This window comes from Physeter macrocephalus, chromosome 8 (genome assembly GCF_002837175.3).
Source record: "Physeter macrocephalus isolate SW-GA chromosome 8, ASM283717v5, whole genome shotgun sequence".
In the NCBI taxonomy this organism is placed as follows: domain Eukaryota; kingdom Metazoa; phylum Chordata; class Mammalia; order Artiodactyla; family Physeteridae; genus Physeter; species Physeter macrocephalus.
This window is the reverse complement of record NC_041221.1, coordinates 75335199-75343479: the sequence shown is the minus strand read 5'-3', so window position 1 is coordinate 75343479 and position 8281 is coordinate 75335199.

Genomic DNA, 8281 nt, shown 5'->3' with positions numbered 1-8281 from the left:
CCAGTGACACTCTCAAATTTGTTACTGGTCTTCACTGATGATGACCACAAATGCAAGTTGTGCCCAGAGTATATAGGAATGCAGGAGCAATAATTTTTTTTCTGGTCATGTTAAATTTACCATTTAGAATTTTATAGCAACAACAGAGAACAGCACATGTTCCAAGCATACCTTCTCCTAAACGCTTTAGGCCATGAACAATGACTTTATGGATTGTGGTCTCTTTCAATGCTGACTGCACTCCTGACTTCCACACGTTTCCATCAGTAGAGACGATGGACGGGTGGCCTGGGCAGCTAGAAGAATGGTCCCATTCACACAAAGAATATCCACCATTTATCTGGCAGGGATTAAGACCCACCTGGGAGAACATGAGGTCATTCACTGGAAAGGTATGTTGACATCATGGAGCAAAGGCCTTGAAAGCCCTTATGGACACAGGTGTGAGCATCCTGGGGAACCATGTGATATGTGGCACAGAGGGTGGTGTGACTGCCCTGTGTGGTAGTCGGGAGCTTGCTGCCACCCCTGCACCTTCAGGTGCTACAGCCCAGAGGCAGCACCATGGTTAGAACTCAGATGGGTGAGAGCAGAAGCATGAGCCCAACACACAGCTACAGGAGAGGATTGATGATGGAACTTTGGTTGCCCAGAGCCCTGAATTCAACCTCTGCCAAACATGAATTAGAGCCCAAAGTCAGTATGTCAGGACTGTCCCGGCGGCCTGATCCCATGAAAGGAATAACAGGCTGACCAGAGGGAGGAATCTGCTCAACAGGCCACCCTGGTAAGGGTTAGTGTTATGAACTACATATGAATTTGTGTCCTCAAACTCATATGCTGACATTCTAACCACCCCCCCACTGCCCACCGTGTGATGATATTGGGAGGTGGGCCTTTGGCATGTGATTAGGTCATGACGGCGGAGCCCTCACGAATGGGATTAGTGCCTTTATAAGAAGAGACACAAGAGCTTGCTCTCACGCTGTCCTCTCCACCATGTGAGGATACAAGATGGCCATTTGCAAACCAGGAAGAGTGCTCTCACCAGACACCATATCAGCTGCTGCCTTGATCTTGGGACTTCCTACCTTCCATAACTGTGAGAAATAAGTTTCTGTTGTTTAAGCTACACCATCTATGGTAGTTTTTTATTGCAGCCTGACTGACTGAGGCAGTTATGTTACATAACTGCAAACCTTGAGAATCTTAAAAGATCTTGGTTCTTAAATGTATTGAAGTAGCCTCTGTCTTGGAGTCAAGAGCCCTGATTTTTTTTTATGCTACTCTTTATTTTGATATCATTTTAAATTTACAGAAAAGTTACAAAAATAGTACATAGAATTCTATAGGCCCTTTATACAGATTCACCGATTTGCATTTTGCCTCATTTGTTTTATCACTCTAACACCTATCTGTCTATAATATATATTATATAATATGTACATACATGTACTTTTTATATCTGCACATACATGCATTTTTCCCCTAAACTATTTGAAAGTAAATGGAGACATTATGCCCTTAAAGACTTTAGTGTATATTCCTAAGAAGAAAGACATTCTCTTACACACTGTGCAATTACCAAAATCTTTTAAAAAATTGATGTTAATAGAATACAATTACCTAAGCCGTAGAAGTTCTGTCAGTTCCCTCAACACTGTCCTTCTTCACCTTGATATTTGTAAGAGTTCAGACTAGTTAATTTCCAGGGTGTCCCTCACTTTGGGTTTGTCTGATCTTTCCTTATGATTAGATTCTGGTGATGCAGCCTTGGCAGGAGTTCCACAGAAGTGATGATGTGTTCTTCTCAGTGCATCAAATCAGAAGAGACATGTCAGTTTATCCCAGTATTTGGTGATGATAATTTTTGTCACTTGGTTATTGGTACTCACTAGTTTTCTCCATTATAAAGTTAATTTTTCCCCTTTGTAATTAAGATGTAATTTATGGTAAAATCCTTTTAGACTATGTAGATGACTTGTTTCTCATCAAGACTTTCACTCTCTAATTTTAGCCTCCACTGATAACTTTATAAATCAATCATTTCTTCTTGATTTACAAGTTGTCATTCTAGTTAAAGAGAACTTTTCAATACAGAATCGGTATTTTCATTTTATTCAGTGGGTTATAATATACTATGATCCCTCATTTTGATGTTCAAATTGTCCCAGATTTAGGACACATGAATTTTAATAACATTTTTGACTCTAAGAAGCTATGTGAACTGGGGCAAGTCATTGTGCTTTTTGAGTCCAATTTCCCATTTTGAATTACAGGGGAGCTACACTAGAAAACCTTTCATTTCTTTCTCTTTGTGTAGGTCTAAAGAACTAAGATACATAATTGTCCTTCTTTTCCTTTTCTAAAGGCCTTTTTTTCATGGTTGTTTCTGTTGTGAGAATTTTTTTTACTCAACTTACACTTAAAAATCATTCAAATAGCCATAACAGTGGTCAACGAGTCAAAAGAAACACATTAATAGTTCATTTATTTCTTAGCATGGGGAGAAGAAAGAGTGGAGTGTGGCCTTTTATATCAAAAAAGATGGAATAAATTGAAGACCTGTGACGCTCAGCAGGAAATCTTTGCTGCTTCCTCTAACACTGGCACCTCTTCTCAGATGGGGCATTGTTCTTGGAACTAATGGCCAGAGAAGAAACGATTCTCACCTACCTCTTTATCTTCCCTCACTTCCCCCATCATCTCCCCACCCACTGAGATGCCTAACACCTAAAGCCCTAGCTGCTCTTTTTCCCTTTTATCATTTTATGACCTGGGTAGATTTGGTTTTATTAACGAGAATTGGCAGGGTGATTTGGAGATGAAGAATTGCACGTGAGTTCCATTTTGTGTTCTCCAGTGATTCTATTACAGGCAAGCTGGCCTAAGGTTTCTGTTCACAAGCACAGGCACTACCGTGTGGTTAGAGTGTCGTGTTTTGTGTGTGTGTGTGTGTGCGTGTGCGTGTGTGTGTGTGCGTGCAAGCATGCCCCTATACATATTCTGCAAGAAACACCAATTAATAATGTTAATTTTCATTTCTGCCTTAAAAAATTTAGATACTGTGGAATGTACATTGCTATTTAATTGAGTTATAATTTTATTCTTTCTTTGCCATGCTGAGGAAACCATTAGGAACTTTTTTGAATTAGAACTAAGGCCAAGGGAACAAAAATAACAAAAATGAAGAGCATTTATATGATCCTTTAAAAAAGCTTTCCTTTGGTCATTTATGATCAAGGATTTCTGGCAGTTTTGCATTCTCACTCTTCTAGCTTGCATCCAGATCCAGGTCAATAGTGCAGCAGACTACATGGAAAGTGTTTGTTCTTTGTTTGTTTTAAATATTCCTATCAACTTCCTAGAATAATATTAATCTCATTATCAAAACAGCTCTTATCTCGTCTTTCCAAAGACTATGATTTGGGGAGGGCAAGAGAGAGAGATTATTTTTAGACGTTTACAATATTTCCAGCCAAAAATAAGCCCAGTACAAACTTCCCTTCAAACAGATTCCCCATTGTTTGAAAATTCAGATTTTTTCTGTTTGCTAATATCCCCAGACAGCCTCTTCTTTGAGGAATTCTACGGAGAAACCGATGTTCATCTAAATATCAGTCGTACACAAGAGTTTGGACTAACCCTACTACGAATCAGAAACCAAACAATATCTTAAAAGGTTAAGAAAAGGGCAAACACATAGCTTTTATTCTGTTCACTCAGCAGTCTGCAGAGGCCTTTCTGAATGCAGAAGCTTCTAGAGTCTAATGACTCTGAGGAAATGAGTTATTCTTGTTATCAATTGGGGACAGTTGCCATTCATGCTAGAGAAGAAAGCAGATCTATTGCTGGGCATGAAATTAAATTTTCCAGGTAGCAGCAAGTAATTGATACTGTGGGGTGACCTCTGCCCTCGGCAGCCAACTTCAATCTGCAGAGACGGCAATAGAGCCAGCTACCCTCTTTGACCCCCAAGAGCCGAGCTTGAAAAACAAGACGCCCAAGTAACTTCAATTTCTTCCTTATAAATTCTCCCCATGTTCGTTATCTTTGTTCTCGGCAGCCTTTGTTCTCATTCACATTTCCCTGATGGTCTTATCCTTTTTAATGAAATTGTTAATTCACCCACCTGAGCCACTAAATGGGAATCAGATTTATCAATTTACTCTGTGGTTCAGGTTTTTGGTGTTTTCTTTTCTGGGTTTTGGTTTTTTCTTTCGGACACATGAATTTTTCTGGGTTTTCAGATCCTACCTTTAAAAATGTATCATCAGAGAGATTTCTGAAAAATAGAAAAAGTTAAGCCCAGATAATCCACATCATCATTTTTTTAAACTATTCATTTAGATATTCAAAGTTAGTTGGTTTCTTCTGGATTGTGGCAGAGCATCTATCACCAAGAATGAGTTTTAGGATGAGTATTGGGTATATTTAAGTAACAGGTTAGGGTAGGAAAGGCAACCAACAGGAAAGAAATTGGGTGCCTATCTTTTGGAATTGCTCAAAAATTAAATCATTTTGGAAACTCACTCCATAACCTATTGCTAGTCTTGAAATTTTTGACATTGGGTATGCAATAGCTCCCAAATTAGGATTATTTGGTTCAAAGCTCCAGGCCTTTTAAAACCCCTCAGGTAAGGAAAGTGGACCCAAAGTCCTAATGTAGCAATTTGGGGCATAAATTATGTAAGTCCAAAGAGCAGACCAGAAGATCACAACTCCCTGAGCTAATTTACATTTTAATCAGACTTTTCATTCCAACTTTAATTAAAGGGTTTGACTTAGAAAAATGGCTATAAGAAAAACTGACTACCAGGACAGCAAAAGAGAAGAATTAATTCGAAAAAAATGTACCCTGACTGCTATGAAGATTCATGGCATATGTTAGGAAGGGGAGCAGAAGAATGCTTTTTTTTTTTGCGGTACGCGGGCCTCTCACTGTTGTGGCCTCTCCCGTTGCGGAGCACAGGCTCCGGACGTGCAGGCTCAGCGGCCATGGCTCACGGGCCCAGCCGCTCTGCGGCATGTGGGTTCTTCCCGGACCGGGGCCCAAACCCGTGTCCCCTGCATCGGCAGGCGGACTCTCAACCACGGCGCCACCAGGGAAGCCCAGAAGAATGCTTTAATGAGTTATTATAACATATAGTAGTGGTTTTCTTTCTAGACATATAGAAAAATTGTGTGTTGTGTTTTTCTCCTTCTATGCTGACATAAGTAAAAATAACAGAAAATCCCCCCGAACTTTTTTTTTAATTTAAAATCTAATGATACCCTCTATCAGGTTGTAGCTTATCATTAACGTCTTCTGCCTGGCTTGGTCAGGTTCATTTCTACAGCAAAGAATCAATCAGCTAATATTTGTTAGCTCTCTCCTGGGCCAGGAAGATTCCTGAAGAAATTGTGAACGTGGTTCCTGCTCTTGGAAAGTTTGTAAACTTACTGAAGAAAGAGATGGGGAAAGCCTAAGATGATCAGGTCTCAAGCTTAAAAATTGGATGGTGCATCTCTGATGATTATAGAAGTTGAAATAAGGGGGGATCTGTCTGGTTATAGCAACTCCACTAGCATCTATGAAGGTGGGAGATTGAAAAATAGACAGGCTTTGGACAGAGGCAGGGGTGTCCTGAGTTACCTCAATGCAGGGGACCATTTAGCAGGCTGAGGAACCAAACCTGAGCAAAATGGAGAGTTTGTTTGGTGGGGGTGTGGATCCAGGAGTTAAGCTGCCCCGGACCTTGAACACCAGACAAAGGCCTTTACATCAGAGATGATGTATCTAACATTTATTAAGGGCTATTACAGTCTCTCTGGGATTTGCGCATTTATATTATTCCTGTGCTACACTTATCTTTTTTTTCTATAGGCTCTGGAGATCTAGGGGTGAAAGGATGCAGTTTTTAGGAAGAGCAGCCTGGTGGTTTATACAGATTCCATTGTCAGAGGAGACTGGCAGCGGGGAGACTAAGAGGCCACTGTCCCTTCCAGGGGTGAGGTGGGCCTATCTGGGCTGAGATGGATGCAACAGTGATGGATGCAAAAAAGGAGAACTCGTACCACCTTCATTCAGCAAACGTTATTGAACACATTCTGTGGGCCAGTCCTGGAGATAAAGTCAGTAAGACTTAGTGGGGCGCGGAGGAAACTTATGGTTACATTGTATCCAGCAACCAAGAACACTGCAGTCAGTACTTTAGGAAGCAGGGGTGCAGGCTCTATTCCATCTGGCCTGCGACAGCACAGGTTGACATGGTAGGCGTGGGCACAAGTGGCAAGAAAGGTGTCACCCAGAAGATGGCATTTCGCTGGGCTTAGAAGGATAAGTCAAATTTTGCCAGGCAGAGAAAAAAGAAAACAAAAAAGCAGAGGATCAAAATTAATTGGAGGGCTTCCCTGGTGGCACAGTGGTTAAGAATCCACCTGCCAATGCAGGGGACACGGGTTCGAGCCCTGGTCCAGGAAGATCCCACATGCCGCGGAGCAGCTAAGCCTGTGCACCACAACTACTGAGCCTGCGCTCTAGAGCCCGTGAGCCACAGCTACTGAGCTTGCGTGCCACAACTACTGAAGCCCACACACCACAACTACTGAGCCCCCGCGCCTGGAGCCCGTGCTCCTCAGCAAGAGAAGCCACCACAGTGAGAAGCCCGCGCACCGCAACAAGAGTAGCCCTGCTCGCTGCAACTAGAGAAAGCCTGCGTGCAGCAACGAAGACTCAATGCAGCCAAAAATAATAAATAAATTAAATAAATTAATTTTAAAAAATTAATTGGAAAGTTAGGCCAGCAAATTAGAAAATGACCTAAAGAGCTGCCACCATCTTCTTTAGTTTTATACATCGCATCTCTGGGGTTTTCTGAAGGGAAACAAAAAGAAGGCATCACGTGCTTTGGCAAAAACCAAAACATTTGAGATGAAGAGGCAGAATGCTTGTGGTTGTGGGGCAGGGTTTAAGTGCTCCTGCTTTACTGGGAAGGACAGTCACAGGGAAGCAAGAGTGGTGGAAAGGCAGGGAGGGAAGGCTGGGAGGCTGAGGCCAGGACGTGCATTCCTGCATCACAATGAGCCAAGAAGAAACACAGCCAGTGGCCAGGCAGGTGCAGGATGTCTCCAGACAAGCTGTATGAAACTCAGAACAATGTCTTAGAGGGAGGAACAGAGAGAAGGTCCTGCCAATGACTCCTTTCCTCTTTCCCTTTCCCATTTATCAAAATGAAGGCCATGGGAGTTAACCCCCCCTATATTTCTGGGTTGGTCCCCTGGCCTCTTCAGGCAGCAGACCTCTTTTGGGGAAGCAGATCCTCTAACTCATGGCGGTGGCATTTATGGGATCAAAAGACGGGGAAGAGGTGAGGACAACACAGGGCTCTGTGAGTCCTGCATGGAGTCTTCCCCCCAGCTGCCAGTCCAGGAGCTGAGGGCCCAAGGGGACAGGTAAGGCCAGGAGACTCTGATGAGGCCCATAGGATGTGTTCTATACTAGATGTATTATTACCACACAGATATATCATAATAATTGTGGTCAGTCCTTCCCTTATACCAAGAAATTTCCAGACCCATTTCTTCTTTGACTTCTCCATTCTGTATCCTTACTCTCCCCATTTATTTAGATCTTCTTCAAGGGCAACACAAGACAAGAGGAAGCAAAACCCATGCCATTTAGTGCTATCACTTGGAAGCTCACTGACAAAACTGCTTAAGCAAGATACAGATGCATGAGGACAGGACTTCCCTGGTGGCGCAGTGGTTGAGAGTCGGCCTGCCGATGCAGGGGACACGGGTTCGTGCCCCGGTCCGGGAAGATCCCACATGCCGTGGAGCGGCTGGGCCCGTGAGCCACGGCCGCTGAGCCTGCGCGTCCGGAGCCTGTGCTCCGCAACGGGAGAGGCCACAAACAGTGAGAGGCCCGCGTACCACAAAAAAAAAAAAACAAAAAAAAAACAGATGCATGAGGACGGATGGCATTAAGGTGAGGGATGGGGGAGAAGTAGTTTCCAGACCGTGTTTGCTTAAGCTTGGTTTTCAGCAACACCTTTGCTTTCTTTTAAATGGGGGGGCTTTGGGACCGAGTGTGTCCCTTTGCTTGAAACTTGATCCTCTTCTCAGGGAAGGAGCAGGAAGAGGAGGTGACAATGGCCAGGCACGTAGGCACTGAGACACACAAATGTTTACAGTCTCTGTCACTGGGAAGCCACGCAGAAGGCTGCCAGGAGATGTGTAGAGCTGGAATATTAACTAGCTCCCTCACAGCCTGTTCTGACATACTCATAAACTTGAATAC